Consider the following 18,628-nt stretch of genomic DNA (forward strand, 5'->3'; position numbering starts at 1 on the left):
GGAGCAAAATAGCAGGCAAGGCCACAAATGTAGCTGCTGCTCTGGCAGTCCTTGAATGAACAAAGCCAGGGAGATAAGGAGTGTGGGGGTGGATGGGAATGACAAACCTCATGATGTGGAGGCCTCAGAATAGCATGTGGATCTGTTCTAATGGGTCCTGAAGCTTGGCCACACAGCAGGATCTGACAGATGAGGATGGGCAGTGCTGGGAAACTGCAATTCAGGACTCTGGAAAGCCTGAGGCTGCTGTGGAAGGGAGAAGAATGGCCAGGCAGTGGGTTTACCTTATCCAAACTAGAGAGGAGGCTTTGACTGATGGCTTTCCTCATTTTATTCAAGCCATTTCATACATGCCTACTACTGTTCTAGGATCAGCTCCATGGACAGACTGCCCTGTGCAGCCTTCCAGCTGGCATGTACAATGGAGCATGGGGGTCGGAGCAGGTGCTCTGAACTCAGATTCTGCCTCTGGTCCCCCCTGTGTTTGTTTTGCTATCACATCTGTAAAAAATGGAAATGATAATTACTAGGCCATCGAGATTTGCAGGGCTGCTGCTATACTTCATTTGAGGGCAGGGCTGAAACTGGGTTTGGGATGCAGGAGAATCTCTATCCATGAGTATCTGGTGAGTGACCAAGCCTGGCTCTTGCTAGCAGAGATTGTCTGTTTGAGTGCAGATATAGCAATTCATTACAATATTATCTTTTTTTTTTTTACAGGTGGGGAAAATTGAGAAACAGAGCAAGGAGTCAGTGGCAGAGGGGATGTAGCCCCCAGGAGGTGAGATTATTTCTTTATGATCTCTCTCGTAAGGGTGAGAGGGAGGGAGGGATATTGCATTAGGAGAGTTCCCAAGAAGCCTCTGCCAGAAGTGGAAGAATTTGCCATTATTCCACCGCCTTTCCCTCTCTTAAAACAAGCTCCAGGTGCTATGAGCAGCAAACAGCTGCAGACACACACTGGATTGATTGGATTTTCATAAGAAAGCGCTTTCTTCCCCCCTTGAATGCAATCAAGTTCATCCCAGACAAAGCCAAACAAGCCGCCGCCAGCTGTAATTAAGAGCAAAATGCTCCCTGAGTGAAAAGAAAGAAATCCCAGGTGTGCCTAATTCTCTTGATTCCTGATGGGTTTGTGTAAAGCTGGCTTCTTAATCTCCAGGCTGCATTATGGCTGAAGTCCCTTCTCTTTCATGGACTCCTGCTGAGCTGTGCTCTGTCACACAAACATTGAATGGGAAGATCAATGAGCAGATTATGCTGTGCACACATGCCCCAACATGCAGGCACACTGGCCCTGGGTCTAGAGCTGAATTCTTCATCGAACTTCCCCAGAGGTTGGATGGGGTGCAGGGATCAGGAGAGGTTTGCTTTAGGCCCCTCTGTGGTGCACCTTTACCCACAGATGGATGCCAGCGTATTCATGCACAAAAGGCAGGGAAAGTGGATGCACAAAGGCTTTGAGACTTGGTGTCAGCCTAAATCGAGGACAAGGCAGACCACATTTCCTGGAGAATGGGGAGGCAGTGTGGCCTTGTCTTTCTTCCCTTTTCCAAAGCCCAGGAGAACCTCTGCACAGAGCACATCTACCTGCCAGGGGATGCCCCTGTTGGAGCAGTGGAAGTACATTGAAGCCATTCATTGAAACTATGTGCTGTCCCCTACTTCCCTCAGACCAAGAAGAGTCCTGAGATGATTTCCTGTGTTCCTTTGTGAATGCAAGAGAGATCCCCATCTGTCTACCTGCAGTAGGGGCACAGAACCCCTGCGCTGTGGGCTTAGCATGTGCATGCTGCCTTCTTTCTCTCTCCTTTACTGCCAAGAAGCAGAGCTGGAGAGAGCAAAGGGCTCAGAACAAAGAGAAGGAAAAAGGGTCAGAAAAGCAGCTTCCTTCTGCAAGGAGGGGTGTTCTGTGCTGGAGCCTTGCCAGCCACAGAGGAACGTTTCATCTCTCTTCTGTTTAAAGGATACTTAGTGCTGCAGAAGGTTATGGCCTTGTAAGCACTAGAGACTGAAAACTTCCATTGATCCACAGGAAAGGTAGCTGTCCCCTTGCTGCCCTGTCAAGGAGCCTCAAGCGTGCCCAGGGGGGATGCACATTATTTTGTGTGTGTCCAGTTAGTCTATAGTCTGCCAATAGTCCGGAGGCTGAGGTTTCCAGTTGTAATGGGAAGTGGGCTTTGTCTATTCAAGATGGAGAGGACTGCTGGCGACTTAGCAGGCCAGGAGTGAACCAGCATTGTGAAAATCTTGAGCTCACACTTGATGCTGTCTAATTCCTGAATGTTTCCTCCTGGAGTGCTGACTGTGGTCTTCTCCAGGCTCCCAAGGGAAAGACTGTGGCTATGTGATGCAGGTGTGGGATAGAGTCATGCTCCATGGGATCAGTGCTTGAGATGGGAAAGAATCAAATGTTCATGAGGATTTTAAATCTTTTTAAAGTTATAGGTTGCACATGGCTTATTTCTTGTGGGTACAGAGTTCTTCCTTACCCTGCGGTCTTCAGTGCCTGTGGTGAGCATTGCACCACCTGTGCTGCCATCAGCATCTCTGCAGCTCCTCCAAAGCTATTTCACATGTGCTGAAGTGTTGCTATGAGGCAGGATTTGGGGGATTTATCTCTGGATAGAATTGCCTAGGAAATTGCTGTGGAGCCTTTTGGATTGGGTAGGCAGTTTGAATCCTGCATTGAGTGAAAATGGCTGATGGTTATTGCCATATGATGGCCTAAGTAGAATGAGTTTCGTGAGTCTCAACTCAGTTCTCAATAGATATGTGTCCCCATCACCAAGCTGCCAGCCCTAGCACTGTTTCTGGTCCAGCTGTGTGGATTTAGAGCATCATGAAAAGGAAGCATTCCCAGAAAAGAATTTTTTGCCATGAGCCTTGTTCACACTAAGGGTGCAGGACAAGACCTACCTGTGCATTGTGGGGCGATATCTTCAGCACTGAGAACCCAGGCCAGCAAAGCATATTCATACCTTTAAGTACAGGACCAGCCCATTAAATTCAGTGGGATACCTTGTGCTTCTTGGCTGGGTGGGCTTAATAAGGGAAGTGCATCCTGAGCAGGGGGAGGTTTATATCCCTGAAGGCAGCCGGTCTGCTTTATTTCCTCCCTGTTTGTCATCCAGACAGAATGAACAGCACCCTGCTGCCAAGTTTGTTTCCAACCCTGCACTCAGCACAGCTGGAAGGTTTGCTGCTGTTTCTCTGGCTCATGGCTTGTTAAGCACCAGCATTGATGCAGATGCACATGCAGGCACAGCCCTGGCCCTAGAGAGTTTATTGTCCCAGCCCAGCAAACTGTGGCTGAGGTTTGCATGGGTCATTAGTTTTTGGAGGGTAGCTGCCGAGCATTTTGTGAAAATTGAGCCCCTTTATGGGGCTTTATTTTAGGCATCCATAATTTCCAGTCTCTTTTGGCTGTAACTGGCAGCAGCTAGAGCTATCAGGAAAGGTCCGCATAGAGAACCTGGTTCTTATTTGCCTTGTGACACTACACAGAGGTGAGTCTAAGCTGGAGAATCCTGGTGTGGGTCTTGGTTTGGGTACCAGCACCAACCGTCCTGAAGGTAGTAATGGGAGAAGGGGTAAGTGCTTGGCTTCAGTTCAGGAATGAAAGAGAAAAAGCAGTCCAGTGCTTAGGACGCTAGTTCGTGACTTAAGAGACTTGCAGGAAATTTCCTGCTCTTGCGTGTGTTGCGGATTCAGCCTAAAACCAAGCTGCCCTTCGGGATTCACCATGTGGCATGCATGGGTATTCTCCTAATTAGATTTAGTCCTGCAGTGTTTAGTCTCTGTGTGTAGCTGGTAGGAAGCTGCGTTCAGTTTTGCCATTTTCATATCTGTATGTATTATAGTACTTGATATAAAGGCAATTTCGACATGTCTTTATATTATAAACAAGGGAGTATTAATAAGGCAGTGATTAACTTAAGTGGCTCTCAACTGTTCAGGCTTAGAAGAGAGTGGCTGAAATCTGGCGTGTGACTTAGGCTGTTTGCTGGTCCCCCATGCAGATGTGCTCTGAGGCTTGGGAAGTCAGTATCTGGCCAGGTGGTGATACATTTCTTTTTTTTTTAAAGAGCCAAAAGAATAGCAGCTGGTCATTCAGGGGGGAGAGACAGTATGTTGGATTCATGAATCTACATGTCTGAAAAAAGATGCAAGTTTGTAGTCTGGTAAAAATACACTTTGGGGGTAGAGGAGCCACAAAGTTGTTGGCATAGTGTGAGCAACCTAAAGTGGAAGGGGAGGCATGTGTGAATAGCCAAATAAGCAACTGTACTTAAGTCTGCCTCAGGGTATGGCTTTGTCTTCAGTCTGCCCAGGTGCCTAGTGCCAGGTGGGCTGTAGTCCTAAGACAGAGAAAAGTAAGCTGATGGGCAGATGCAGAAAGCTCTGGCACAAGGTAAGAGGCCAGTTCTGCTCTCTAAGCTGGGAAGCTGGCTAAGGACTCACCTGGGATTGAAGATACAGGCTAAGAACAGGTTATTGTTCTGATCTGATGTTTTCTTTCGTTTGTCTATTCTTACACCTCTGTTTGTATCTCAATATATATATATTTTACTGTTTTCTTGCGCTGGTTCTTATTTTATTGTCTTTTTATAAATGGCTTTGTGTCAGTGATACTTACGGTTCCAGACACTTTTGACGATTCAGGCCTGCCCCATTCCATAGAAAGGGGGATCCATCTTTTCTAGGCACATGACTGTACAAGAGCTTGATCCTTTTAGCTAGCAAAATCCCCTTTGCTAAGAGGGTGGGGGAGGATAAGTCCCGAGCAAGATGGGTAGGGCTGAGGCACCACAGGCCAAGGAGTTGGCCTCTGGCACACTTCAGCTTGTTCTGTGGTCAAGCAGCAGACAGCAGAGAGGGGTTTTAGGGCAGAAGGATGTTTTAGGGCCCCTCTATGCGGCATTGGTCAGGCCACAGTTGGAATATTATATCCAGTTTGGGGCACCACGCATCAAGAGGGATGTAGACAGCCTCAAGAGGGTCCAGAGGAGGGCTACTCATATGGTTAAGAGCCTTCAGGCAAAGCCCTACAAGGAGAGATTGAGGGCCCTGGATCTCTTCAGCCTCTTCAAGAGGTGGCTGAGAGGTGATCTTGTGGCTGCCTACAAATTCATTGGTGGGGGAGCAGCGAGGAATAGGAGATGCTCTGTTTACCAGGGCACCCCTTGAAGTAACTAGGAACAATGGCCACAAACTGACAGACAGCAGATTTAGGTTGGACATCAGGAACAACTTCTTTACGGTAAGGGTGGCCAGAATCTGGAATGGGCTTCCAAGGGAGGTGGTGCTCTCCTCTACCTTGGGAGTCTTTAAGAGGAGGCTAGACATGCACCTGGCTGGAGTCGTCTGACCCCAGGGCTCTTTCCTGCCCAGGGCAGCGGGTCAGACTGGATCTGTTAAGGTCCCTTCCGACCCAAACATCTATGAATCTATGAAAAAAGATGTGGAAGCACCCCAGGAGTGTCTCTCAAGGGTGCATCCAGGCAACATCCAGGTCCGGGAGCCATCTCATCATATAACACTGGACAAGTCACATAACCTCTCTGTGCCTTATTTACCCCTATCTGTAAAATGGGCACAACACCCCCCCCCTCCGGGAAATATTGTGAGGAGAAAGGCATTGAGGAGCCTGAGGGGCCTGGCTGCTAGGGTGACAAGGGTCAGGTGGGTACCTGAGAGGGAAGTTCAGGCCCTGGTCTTAGGCGATCACTTCTGCACAGAGTCTAGCTCAGAGGAAATGCTGCTGATTCCTCGTTCTGCCAGTTCTCAGGAAGACGAGCCAATAATTTCTCTCCCCTGCTTGGGAGATTCTGATTCTTCTCTTGTCTACAGGGGAGATTTACCTCCTTCTGTTGTGGGCTTATCGCCTGAAACTCTGCAGTGCATGATAAGACCACGAGCAAAAAAGATTAAAGAGCGAAAGGATTAAAATCTAAAGGGCTCATGCGCCCTGTGCTCTGGAGAGTCTGCTCAGACTGAAGCCTTTTCGAGAGGCGGCATGTATCTCTATATTAGTGCTGACAGGGAGAGTGTCTCTATTAGGAAGACAGAGCAGCTGTGTTCTTGGGTGGGAGGGGCAGCTTTCCGAATCCTTGTGTCTCTTACAATCCCTCTTCATGGGAAGGCCAGAGAGAAACAGCAGGCAGATCTTGGGTCATGTCTGGGATTCAGCGGGCCAGGCATGGGACCTTCTGCGTGAGAGACGTCCACACGAGCAGGTGAGCTGGGGGGACCTATAGCAAGTGGGGTACAGACGGCAGGCTCTCAATGGCTGCGTGCTCTGCTCAGGGTGGCCTCAGATAGAGCTGGGCTCAGCTTTGGTTTTGCAGGCCTCCTCATCTGGACAAAAATGCTGACTGCTGCTCTCATGTCTGTCTGGTCTGTATAAATGAGGCAGCAACTTAGATGATGAAGAACACACTTAATGGGTTAGTTTCTTTTCTCTTGCAGATCACCTATGATCAGACCGGTCCCTTTTTGAGCGTGTTTTGTGCTGTGAATTGTTCACAGACACGTCTCGGGCCTGGATGCACATGGTAACATTCTTGCTGAATTGGCCAAACGCCGAGTAGGGTATAGCATTTCTGCTAAGCCCAGCTTCTTGACTGTAGCAGAGAGGCCCAAAGACATGAGAACATGAGGGATATGACAGTGATTCTGTCTGCAGGGACTTTCTTGCCAGCACGTAGAATAAAGCACTGGCTGGTGCACTGGCCAAGAAAGGTCAGTGCAGGACCCGAATAGTGGAGGATTCTTACAGAATGGTCCACTGCGTAAAAATGGTGGGATTATTGCTGCTGCAAGAGAGTCATACTTGGATGGGTTCTCAAAAGTCGCTGAAGACTTATGTTCAGCACAGCACCATTCATCATTTTAGAGCCAGATGTGACCAACATTTCATCCTCGCTCCCTTGCAGTGATAACATTAGCTGTGAATTTACTTTCACTCAAACCTGCCTTTGTTCAGTTCTTCTAAAGGCTGCACATTTCTGGAGCTGTATTACCCAATTCCAGAGGTTCCCCCATCTTATTCTGCTCCTGTTATAACAAGGGATTTATGCATTGTCTGCCCAGCTCTGAAGCCACAATGGGAGAGTGGAAAATGATGTATTTGATGGGGGAGCAAAACTTGATGTTAATCTTAGGGAGGCAGATATTAAAATGATCCGACAAAGAGAATCTGCGATTCAGAAGCCCATAATGGCTGAAGGACTGATGAGATGTAACAACAGCAAGAGGAAGAAAGCTTATCAATAATATTCCAGGAACTTAGAGTAGCGCGGTAACTCATAAACTTTTCATTAATTTTACAAACATGAGAGATGAAGTCCTAAGTACTAGGATTGTGGGGGGGGGGAGCAAAAATGTTTCTGTAAATCATCATTTCAAAATTAGGGAAAGAGATGAATAAATATAGTATATGTCCTTTGCAGCCTGAGAAAACTATTGAACATTTTTTGCCTCAGAATATCCACATCTGTCTCAGCAGAAGAGATGGGAAGGTAGAGCATTTTAAATACTAAATGAAAGAATTTACTGTAAAATCGTTACCCCAGCACAGGAGTGGGATCAAGAAGGTAAACAAAATTGCAGTCTGGTTTATAGTGGAACCGTTGTGATTTTAGCTCACAGTAAATACTCTTATTTGCTCCCCGCGCTTCCTGCTGATGGCCCAATAAAATGCCTTGGGGAAATAGAGTGTGCCAGTCTCCCAGTAGAAAAAATAAGTAAATCTAGGGCCCGGAGGGTGAGCAATGCGGATTTCTCTCTTTTTATATTTGCCATTTTTCCTCCCGTAGGTGAAGGGCTTGATCCAAAACCTGTCTGAAGTCACCAGCAAGAGGCCTAGCCACGCCAGTGACCCAGAATGAGAGGAGGTGGTACATGCCATTGTGGGCTGTCAGTGGAGGGCAAAGGGGAGCCCCACGCTGAGGGCTTAGAGGAGAAAGGCCATTAAGGAAAGGAGGTGATTTGGGAATTGCCAGGCTGACAAGTGGGTTCTTGTCTTTTATTCCAAGTAGCTGCATTTTCTCCCCTGCTGGGACTTTCGTTGGCCTTGATCTCTTATGGAGCTTCATCCCTGATTCTGAGTGTGTGTCAGCCTTTATACCAGCTCATTAGCAGTGCATGGGGCCAATAGGTTAAAAAATCAGAGCACAGCACAGCGAGGCATTGAATGCTTCTCGTAAAGGCAGCAAGACAGGAATGTGTTTAGCACTTCCCGGGCCGCCTCCTCAGAGCAGCTCCAGTTGAGTGCGACTGGAGATGGGGGTGCTGAGCCCCTCTTGAAGGCAGGCCCTTGCAGGCTTCATGTCTAACACAGCTTAGTGGAAGGAAAACCTTTATCAGTGGAATTGTTTTGCCCAGTGCCTGCCTGTCCTACGAAAAGCACATCACAGCCTTCCCCCTCCATTTTATTCCTTGTGCCCCATAAATAGGACCCCAAGTTCCTCACCATCTCTTGTTCTTCTTTAATAAGGCCATTAAGATTATAAGAACCTAAAAGGATGCCTATGGTCCATCTAGCCCAGTACCCATCTCCAGAGGGAGAATATATGCAATGGGGCATGTCTAGAGGGTTTCATCTGTCATATCCTCCCTGGCATCCATCATCATTGGTTTAGGAATGTCAAAGGATACATCTCTGACTGTTGTATGTAATAGCTCCCAATGGACCTGCCCCCCATTAATTTATCTAGTCCTTTCTGAACTTGGTTATACTATCTGCCTCTACAGCCTCCCTTGGCAGTGAGTTCTGCTAGTAAGAACATAAGAATTGCCTTTTACTGGGTCAGACCATAGGTCAATCTTGCTAAGTATCCTGGTCACACAGGGGCAGAGAGTGGATGCTGAAAGGGAGGGCGAATGGGGTATGACCAGGGTTGTGCCCTGCCGTTCCTCTCTCACTTGCAGTCTTACTAGTTTCATTTTGTGACCCTTAGTTCTTGTCTGGTGAGTGATGGTAATTTAAATAATAAATTCCATTTATTTTCTTTTTGCCATTTATCAGTAGCATATTATAAACCCTTATCACCTCCACCCCACCCATATCTCTTTTCTAAACCAAATAGGCCTAGCTTCTTTAGTCTCTCCTCATATGGAAGCCTCTCCATGCCACTAATAATCTTTATTGCCTATCTCTGGACCTTACCTTGTTCTTTTATATCCTTTTTGAGATGTGGGGACCAGAACTGGTCATAATATTCTAGGTGTGGACACATCATGGATTCATAAAGGGCATAATGATACACTTTCCTTCTTAATAATCCCTAACATTTTGTTTGCCTTTTTAATAGCTGCTGAGCACTGAGATGATGTTTTTAGTGAACTCCCCAAAGACTCCCCACATCTCTTTCCTGTGTGGCAACAGCTAATGCACAGCCCATCATAGCGTGGGTATAGTTTGGGTTACTTTTGCCTAGGTGCATCAGTTTACACTTGTCTACATTGAACTGTATCTGCCATTTAGTTGCCCATTTGCTCAATCCTGTCAGATCCTTCTGTAGTTCCTCATGGTCTGCCTTAGTCTTTACCACTTTGAATAATTTTGTGTCATTAGCAGATCTGGCTACTTTGCTACCCACCTCCTTTTCCAGATCATTTATGAATATGTTAAACAGCACCAGTCCCAGCAGAGATCCCTTAGAGACCCCACTGTTTACTTCTTTCCATCCTGAAAACTGGCCATTTATACTCCCTCTTTGCTTTCTATCTTTGAGCCAATTTCTAATCCATGAGTGTATGTTCCCTGTAATCTTATAATTATCTAACCTAGTTAAGAGTCTTTTAATGGGGGATCTTGTCAAAGGATTTTTGGAAGTCCAAATATATGGTATTATGTCAACTGTATCACCCCAACTCACCTGTTTATTGACATCCTCTATGCGCTCTTGTGAAAAAGGGCTTCATCTTGTTTGTTTTAAACCTGCCTCCTGATGATATCAGTGATGCCCCCTAGTTCTTGTATTCTGGGACTTGGTGAATAACAGGTCTCTGTTCGCCTTATCTGCACCCTTCATGATTCTGTAGACCAGTGGTGCTCTACCTTTGGCTCCGTGGGCTGGATGAATGTTGTGGGGCCGGTCTGCAGGCTGGATTGGTCCCCAGGAATGAGGATCGGGCCCCATACTACCCGTCCCTGCACTGCATCCCCCATCTCCGTGCACCCTGGTTGGTCCTGTGCTGCCTTTGCCATATCATCCCAGGCACCAGGATTGGGTCCTGTACTGCCTCCATTGGGCCCTGCATGTCTAATCCAGTGAACAGGGTCACCTTATCTGGTTCATGGTGCTCCCAACCAGTCAGGAGAGCAAGGGAGCAGCAATTGCTGCCACCACTCCCGCTTCATCAAATTTCCCGATCCAGGGAGAGCCTGATGGGCTGGATGACAGCTCCACAGGTCAAGTTTTGAATGCTATAGACCTCGATCACATCTTCCCTCTAGCGGTTAGAGTGAACATCTGTGAGTCTGGAGATTAGGCTCTTCCATGGACTCGCTTAAGCAGGTGACTTAGCTACTTTGTGCCTCAGTGCCTCTATTTGCTCTTTGCAAATACTGAGAGCTCCATGGGATGAAAGCTGCCACTGACAGGCAGAACGCTGATTATCCCTTTCCTTGTGAAACTCCTGGGGTGAACTTTTTTCTTAAAATTAAAATATATTTCTATATATATAGAGGAGTTATATATATATACATCCTCTATCATAAACTTTCCATCACACATCTTAAAACCACATTAAGAAACCCACGCTTCGGGTAAACTTGACTCAGAAAGAGCAGAGCATTTTCCACAGAGCCAGTGTGCACTAGACTAGATAGACCCTCACAGAGCAGACAGCTGTCAGCTGAGGGTGCCTTTAAATAAATGAGAACATATCACTCTTCCCAGTGCTGTTCAGGCAGGCGGCTTCTACAGCATTGACCCCGCAAGAGACTGGAGCAGTATCCAGAGCTTCCATCACACCATGGTCTCGCTAGAGCTTACCTTCTTACCCATGATACTGTGCTTAAAACCTCCAGTCTTACAGGCTGGATACAAAAGCAGCCAGATACTGGAGATAAAAAAAGTTGCTGTATTCTCATCGGGCATCTTTTTATTAGCCTCTGTTTCTCAATTTTAACAACTGCTGCTGATGGACGGTGTGCAGACAGCATGGGAAACCAATGCTCTTCTTTATCTATGGAGCAGGGGTAGTAACTAACTGTAAGCTGCTCAGTCAAGTGTGTTTCAGCTTAATATGCACAGATTTGTCTCTAGCTCCAGGAGTTCAATTTTCTACTGTCTGTTCAGTCCATGATTTCTGAAAATGTACCGTTGACCAAGGGTAGCACAAACTGGATTGAGATGACTGTAATGTTTCACCGAAAAGAAGAGCCAAGGATCTGGCTGTGATGGATATGAAGGAGATTCTTTATGGATACTGCTGGATACAGATAGATGCTGTGGTTCTCTCTGACTTTCCAGCTCTCAGACCAACACAGCCTGTGCTGCCTTCTTGGAACAGGCTTGAACAGCCATAGTACAGACTGCTGATGAGGCTACATCCTTTGAACCTTGTAGCATGAGCCATCCACTGACTATCAGATGCTAACACAGTTTAGTTGCTAATGACCTGAGAGTAATTCCAGTCAGTGACCTTGGGTGGAAAGGCTCTTTATCCTATTACAGCTGCCCATCTCCCTTGTGTCCAACTCAAATTACCATGCCTGCAGCTCTGATAATGGCCAGTCATGAGAGCTCCTTGTAGCACTAGGGGGAGCTCCCAACATTGCAATATATTTCGCTGAGGAGACCCAAATTTTGTCTTAGCTGGACCAAGAGGGTTACCGGAGTTGGGTGCAGCAGCCAAGTAGCCTGCAGAAGCAGGTATTTACAATAAGGAGAGTGGGGCAACGTATAGCCATAGGGCAGGTGTTATAAGAAGAGGGTCAAGGGGTGCAGGAGGTATAGGGAGGACTCAGACTCCCAGATCAATGAGAAGATACTTTTAGATTAAAACATGCCTGTAATATGTCTGTAAAAACTTTGGCCCCTGTGAAACAGCATGTAGTAAAAGAGGTGGCGAGTAAGGGTAGCTGTTACCGTTCTTGGAGCTCCCACTGCGTGTTCATACAGAGTTTCATGCACAAGCACGCACCTCCTCCCTGAAGATGCATGAATATCTGCAAAAGGATCCCCACCTACATACAAGATTTTCTTTCTCGGCCTCTTTGCACCCCTCTCAAGTCATCCCACTGATGGCAGTGGGAGGAAGGAGCTCTCAGTGCGAGTTGGCTGGATAATGTCCCTTTGTGTTTGTCTTTTCATAATAGTCACATAATCAAATCTTAGTCACACAAACAAGGAGGGAAGGAAGTTTTGAATCCACTTCCTTTCAGCACTGGCATCAGATGCAATCAGAGATTTCCTGGCTTGTCCAATCAGGAAATAGAAACAATGCCGTATGGCAGTTGTAACTAAGCAACCCAGATGGGCTAATGGAGAAAATGGAATTAGTGACAGATTTTGATAAATAATTTAAAGTAATGAATTTGTTAGTAAGCATCTCATTTCCTCTGCAGATAGGCTTCAAAGAGAGGAAGGCGCAACTCTGTCACAAAATATATAGATTACAGGTTCTTTGGGGCTGGGATAGTCTTTCCATTGGGTTGTACAGCACCGTGGACATGCCAAACCTTGTGGCTTCTGGGTACTACTAGGATACACATTTAGCACTTGTGAGGCCACATCTGCAGTATTGTGTCTAGTTTTGGGCCCCCTACTACAGAAAGGATGTGGATGAGTTGGAGAGAGTCCAGCGGAGGGCAACAAAAATGGGTAGGGGCCTCGGGCACATGACTTCTGAGGACAGGCTGAGGGAACTGGGCTTATTTAGCCTGTAGAAGAGAAGACTAAGAGGGGATTTAATAGCAGCCTTCAACTACCTGCAGGGGGGCTCCAAAGAGGATGGAGTTGGACTGTTCTCAGTGGTGGCAGATGACAGAACAAGGAGCAACAGGCTCACGTTGCGGTAAGGGGAGTTTAGGTTGGATATTAGGCAGAACTTTCTCACTAGGAGGGTAGTAAAGCACTGGAACAGGTTACCCAGAGAGGTGGTGGAGTCTCCATCCTTGGAGGTTTTGAAGACCCAGCTAGACAAACCCTGGCTGGGGTGATCTAGTTGGGGATGGTCCTGCTTTGAGCAGGGTTTGGAATAGATGTGACCTCCTGAGGTCCCTTCCAACCTTACTTTCCTATGATTTTATGAAATAATAATGGGTTGCATCTAATATTCAGGGTCTGCTTATACATGGTTTATAAAGGGGTTAACAGTTATTAATAGGAATGGTAGAAATGAGTTACAGGCATGCCAAGTGTGCATGGATGCTTAGAAGCTCTTCAGTAGAAGGTGTTAAGGTGGCTATAAGGCATTTATTGACCTCATGATTAGTCATTTATCAAAACATCAATTAATTATTAAGCCTTTTATAAATGAACTTGGGATAATGTGTGACTATAACAATAATGCAGCTGTAACACATATGCACATTGAAATTAGGTCAAGAAGCCTTTGGGGAAAACAGTGCTAGAGCAATGGAACTGAAGCGCAGAGCACTGGTGGACTCTGCCTTCAGCCAGCCTGTGATGCCCTGAAGTAGGGCCATGGCAGGAAACTCAAAGCAGTTAAATTAGGGTGACCCTACCAAGTACAAGGCAAGAGAGAAAGTTTTAATGGACCAAAATCATCCCTGATGTGATAGTTATTGACTCAAGTGGAGTCTCAGCAGGGAGGAATTTGACCTTCTCTCTTTCAAAATCCTGGGAGCTATAACCACGAGAAGAGATGCCAACTCCAACCACCCCCATCTCTCTTTGCAATGGGAATGCCTCCTTACCCACAGGCTTTTAACATAGCCTGGTCAGCCAGTGACAGCAGCAGCATGTAGTGGCTGTAGTGTCACACTTTAATTTCTTAATAGTACAGCATAATGACTAGCTCTGTTACCATATCACTGACATGGAGCATTACTAATTATGATGATTAATGGGTTTAATTTACTTAGAAAGAATAATGTGCAATAATTCTGTTGTCAAAGCTGAAAATCTGAAGTTCCAGCTTTGGATCCTGTCAGCGCTGTTGTTTCCAGCTCTTTTGTGTTGCAGAGAAGTCATTCAGAGACACTATTTCCTAACTATGTCAGAATGCCGGCAGCCTTAGGAGTTTCCCCATCCAGTAGCAAAGCTACTTTGCCACTGGTGGGGCAGCTACAGCTCCTAACAGAAATTCTGCTATGCTTCCTCCATTCAAACTGCTCCCCCAACCCTAGCTGTTTTTCCCTTAATTATGTTTTTGGAAACGGGCCATTTTAAAACAATACAAAAAATATCCATCTTTGGTATGGAAAAGAAACAGAAAGATCTGCTCTAATTTTTGTAGTGGCAGAAAAGCATAAACACGTGGTTATAATGAGTATAAAAGGGATTAAGGATTGAGGTAGTTGGACACAGACAGACCCTGCGGTTCTCTCTGGTTTTCTCACTCTCTAGCTGGCTGACAAAGCCTGTGCTATGCTGGGTTTCCCTAAATCCTAGTCTGACATAATTTCACATCTACTTCCCTCTACATGTTGCTTGAGCGACTATAATCTGTGCTGCATTAGTACCTGGAGGTCACAGCTGGGACAGGTGTCAGAGACCCTGTTTTTCTGGGTGTTGGTGAGATGAAGTCTCCGTGCTGATCTATTTGTGCCTCATCTCCCCAGGAGGACTGCTGTTTCTTCTCTCTCAGGCTGTACCTTTCCTGAGATCGACATTTGTGTTTTTCACATCCAAATGATTGCTTCTGAGCTGTTTTGAAAGGCAGGGTAGAAAAGGTCAGAAGTGATGTGCTGCTGCTTGTGGTTCAGGGACCTTTGTGGGTTTCATCTTTGATTGAAGGTGTTTTTTTCCCCAAGGGATGAGAGAGCTTGCTTAGGCATGTGTCCAGTGGCATTTCTCCCAGGATATAGCACCCCATGCTCTTTCCCTGGCTGACATCCTGAGGTCCCCACAAGTAACTACAACCTTCATGATCAAACTGTCATCCCATCTACATAACCTCAGCCTGTGCATTTCTGCCACTGCCTGTTGTCTCTCCAGTGTCTTGTCTGCTTGTGATCTATTTAGGTGTAAGCAGCTTGAGTGGTGGGATGGTGGTTATTGAGCAGAACAGCCTGTGCAGCAGAGACAGTAATGAATGATCCCTGAGTCAGTGGTTATTACTGCCCCCTGTAATAATTATTACCCTGTAAAGTGATTTGCCCCAAGCCATACAGCAGATCAGTGGCACAGGCAAGAATAGCTTTAATTCTTCTGCCTCCTAGGCTCTTGTTTTAGGCACTGAACACTCCCCTTTGCACTAAGCTGAGTCAAATCTCTAGCTGCAGACAGCACAATAGCCCCTGCCTTCTTCTCAGGGTCGCCAGTTATGTCATTAGCTAGAGTAGGTGTCCCTAGGTATTGCTGTGTTGGGGGGCGGTAGTTGCTGCTGGTTCCCCTTAGGAAGGAGATGCTTCTTGGCTGTGCTAAAGGTAAGGGAAACCAGGAGTTTTAGAGCACTTAGCAAAAGGCTGTTAGGAAGACTGATTCTTAGGGCCAGATCCAGCTCTTAATTGAAGCCAGTGGGTTGACTTCCACTAGCTTCAATGGGAATTGCATTAAGCCCCTACTATGGTGCCAGCCATTGGCCTGGTGAAGTGCTAAGTGCATCTAAATGGGACACGTTCCTCTCTGCTTCCTGCCCTGACAGACTGGATAGTGTTCAGGCTCTGTGGAGGTGGCAGCTGCAGGCTGGCTGCATTATAGGAGTGGACCCATCTGCAGGGCACCCGGGGTCCGATTCTTCAGAGAAAAGCCCTTTGTGGAAATGAAGAACATTGCTCCCATTAGGATTTCATGGCAGACTGTACCCCGGGCAGTCTGGGAGCGTGCCAGGCGAGCCGTTGGCAGGCTGTCTCCATTGTGCTGTTGTAGCGCTCAGGCCTCAGCAGAGCAGCTGCCTGTGCTCTGTGCCCTCTGCTCCAGAGAGGCAGGAGCGTGGGAGTGTGGCTGTGCCAAGCTCTGCGGCTGCCTGGCACCAGCCCGTCTCCCACACTGCTGCCTCCCATATCAAGCGAGCTGCAAGCCTGGCGCAGAACTTACTTACATCTTTGGCTGGCTTATGCTGCTGGTTCTAACCATACCTAGAGAGTTTGAAGCCCACAGTTCATTTCAGGAGGGAGCCTGTTTGTCTGTCTGTAACTGTCTGTCCAGCCAGAGCTTTTGGCTGTCTATCACCCCATGCCCTCCTCCCTCCGGTTTCTCTCCTTGATTTTGAATGACCTCGTGATTCCTCCACATAAAAGCCGAGGAGAGACACGGTTTAAGTGCCTCAATAAACCCTGCTCCTCCCCATTGTTTTAGACAATTCATACTTGCACAGCTCCTCCTTCCCCTCTGAGCCTGATTTAAACATTGGCAGGTGCTCTCTTTGATCTGTAGGGTGTGGGCTGCCTCTGATCTTGGACTATCCTCTCTGAGACTGCACCTCTTAGTGCTAGCTCCTGCTTTTACACCTTTTGCCACAAAGGGCCCTGCATTCCCAGATCTCCATGCCTGGGTCCCTGGCTTCAGCACCATTCTGTCTCCCCAAATATCCCTCAACAGTTTCAAAGCAACTGGAAACCTTTTTGATCCCTGGGCCTTGGGAGGACTGTGCAACCTGGAGATGTTTCTCATGACACAGGACAGCTTTGGAAACGGCATTTATTTGCCAAATGAAGCACAATGTTCAGAGCCCTTTGGTTAGAACAGTAAAGCGAGGCCTGCTTCTCACGCTGACGGGGCGACGGTGCAGCTCGTGGCCCTGACAGCCACAGCCTGATTATGGGCTGCTAGCGCCTCCGCTTGCTGCTCGAGGCTCCAGTCTTGTGTTTCACAAGTTCTGACCCTCTCAGCAAGCATCTGTTACAAGTTATTGGTTTGGCCAGTGGTTTCATAGTTTCATAGTTGGTAGGGTCAGAAGGGACCTGAGCAGATCATCAAGTCGTTGCGGCTCCAAGGGAACTCTGTTTGTACTGATGGGTCTTGATCGTACCTTCCTTTACACAGCACACTCCTCATTGCTTTCCCTGTGCCCCAGAGAGAAACTAACCCTTTCAAGCCCAATTTGTTAAGGTACAAAAATGCTTACTTTTCAAGAAAACAATTGAGAAATTTCCTCTGTTTCCACATCTCTCACCTCTCCAAGAAAGATCTGATTGGAATCAACCCAATCTTCAAGGGCCCGGGGCTTAGTAAATGATTCCTCTGTCTCCCCCAAACAGTGTTGGGTGATCCATGTGCTAATGCATTGATTTTTCCACGGGGGAATAAATGCAACCAGGGCCCTGCTTTGGCAAGGACAGAGATGTTTCAGTCTTCCTCATGTGGGATGGAGCTCTGGAGTATGCAAACTTAGCAGCTCTGTCTGAATTAGTCCTGGGGCCTTAAACTCTGCTGTTAGCCAATGGCCTCATGACTGAATTTCCCCCTCACGCCTCTGCTCTGCCTGCTGGTCTGTGCGCACTCCCTTTCCCCATTCCTTGCTTTGTACATTTTTTTTCCAAAGCTGCTTACATTTGAGGGGCCTCCCAGGTGTAATGCTAAGCACAACTCTTCCCTTCTGACTCCAGCTGCTCTGAAGAACACTCCAGTTCTGCAAAGCACCTCCTGCTTTACTCACTTGTGTGGAAAGGCCATGAGGCTTGCCTGGGACAGAGCCCACTCGGTCGCCCTTGACTCCCTGTGAGATGTGGATATTAAACTGAACTGTAACCATGGGTGTAGACCAGAGATTCTCAGCCTGGGTGCCATGACAAACGCCTGCACATGACTCACAAGATAAACCCAGAAATTTCAAATAGGATTCTGTAGTGTCAAAACCGTTCTGACCTGCTGTGGTCTTTTTGAATTCTTTGCAACAGAAGATTTACTCTATTATTTTTCCATAGTCAAAAAACAAGTGAAAGCAGAGAGCTGACATTTTACAAGGGGTGCCTTGTCTAAAAAGGTTAAGAACCTCTGGTCCAAGCAGCATCTCCGCAGGGGGTTTTGCTCAGCATGTTGCCCATCGCTCTGTGTCCCTTGTACCTCGACAAGTTGTACTGTAGCACAGCAAACTATTTTCTATTACAGCTCCCCTGCTTTCACGCCCTTATAACTTCCTGAAAATGTCACCTCTGGGGCTGAAATTTTTCAGGCTGGGTCTCTCAATGAAGATGAATTGTTCTGGACAGCTTGAGTAAAATCCCTGCAGCTGTGTTTGAGCTGTGGGAGGGCAACCAAAATACACTTTCCCATTGTCAAATATATGTATATTCTAAGTATTCTCTCTCTCTCTCTCTGAACAGGGCAGCAGCAGAAGCAACTGAGTTTGGAAATTGGTCTGGACCTTGTTTTCCTAGGTGTCCATGTACAGGTGGGCCAGATCCATGTCCCTGTGGAGAGGTTCCCATTATTTTAGGGAAACTTGCATCACAAATGGGCCACTACTTAAGCTCGAGGGTCTGTGCTGAAGTCTAGTGCTGGGGGCAGGAGTCTTGGTTCCATTCTCAGTTCAGCCACTGATG

This window comes from Alligator mississippiensis, chromosome 13, assembly GCF_030867095.1.
Source record: "Alligator mississippiensis isolate rAllMis1 chromosome 13, rAllMis1, whole genome shotgun sequence".
NCBI lineage: Eukaryota > Metazoa > Chordata > Crocodylia > Alligatoridae > Alligator > Alligator mississippiensis.